The 1,198-nt window shown below is 42.3% G+C and overlaps 1 non-coding gene across 1 annotated transcript; it reads left to right on the forward strand.

Annotated features, from left to right (window-relative positions):
* Positions 1 to 114: 114 nt before the first annotated feature.
* Positions 115 to 221, forward strand: LOC112517551. The gene has a single exon (XR_003069734.1). It is a non-coding gene; the product is annotated as a small nucleolar RNA R71 (small nucleolar RNA).
* Positions 222 to 1,198: the final 977 nt, after the last annotated feature.

The raw sequence follows: 1,198 nt of genomic DNA on the forward strand, positions 1-1,198 counted from the left end.
TATCCCTCATTGTAGGTACTGGCTGTAAAGGCTCCGCCTGCCGTCGCGTCGAGCATTTGTTTTGCCATGGGACTTAACCCATTGTAAAACGTCTCGAGTTGAATGCAGTACGGAATGCCATGGTGTGGGCATTTCCTCAACADCTCTTTAAACCTTTCCCACGCGTCAGGAACCGCTTCATCATCCAATTGTTTAAAAAGACATATTTCGTTTCTGGATTTAGCGTTCCTTGTTGGTGGGAAATATTTTCTCAAAAWWWTTTCCGCCATGTTACTCCATGACGGCACAGATCCTGGTGTTAAAGAGTTAAACCATGCTTTTGCCCGATCCCGTAAGGAAAATGGAAATAAGGTAAGTCTGAGAGCATCATTTGACATTCCTGGGATTAGGAAGGCATATGTGATTTCCATGAAAGACTTTAAGTGAGAATGTGGGTCCTCTGAGGGCAGTCCAGCAAATTGTCCATTAGTCTGTAACATGTGAAACATGATTGGTTTTAGCTCGAAATGGAGAGCGGCCATATGCGGTCTGACTATCCCAGAATTTAACTGCTCAAAATCCGGGATAGCGTAGTCCATGATTCTTCCATTCTTGGAATTTGCCAGATTAATTATATTTGGAGTTTGTGCCCTTAAGTGTTCAGTAGGATCTGATTCGGTGTCCAAATTATTATCATTCTCATTATGTGGGTTTTCATGGTGAAAATTCGGGAATGGTGGTATTTGCCCGAAAATTGGCGGTTGGTTTTCTAAATTTTGTATTCCCGGATTATTRGGAGGAGGTAATGCCATGTTGGGCGGGAGTAGAGCTTGAAATGCTCTCTGGGCCCTCCTTCTTTGGCGAAACGTCCTCTCAATGTCTGGATCAAATTCAAAAAATTCACCACGAAACGTTCTTGGCATGCACCACTTTTTAAAAACAATACAAACGGAACAAGAAAAATCAAATCTTTTACTTTACTCAAAATAAAACTTTAGCGGAGCAATCCCCGGCAGCGGCGCCAAAAACTTGGTCGGTTATATTTCACACCTCTAGACTACTGAAATTGGGCCATAAAGCAAGTATACAATCCGGCCCAACGTCGCCTTTCCAAGTAATAAGTGGTACAAGTACCGAGTTATCGTCCACAGAGATTGTAGCCAATGTTAGATTAGAGTCCAATGAAAGAGATGATTTCAGACGACGATTTTGAAGACTT

This window comes from Cynara cardunculus (assembly GCF_001531365.2).
Source record: "Cynara cardunculus var. scolymus isolate 2C chromosome LG 8, CcrdV1, whole genome shotgun sequence".
NCBI lineage: Eukaryota > Viridiplantae > Streptophyta > Magnoliopsida > Asterales > Asteraceae > Cynara > Cynara cardunculus.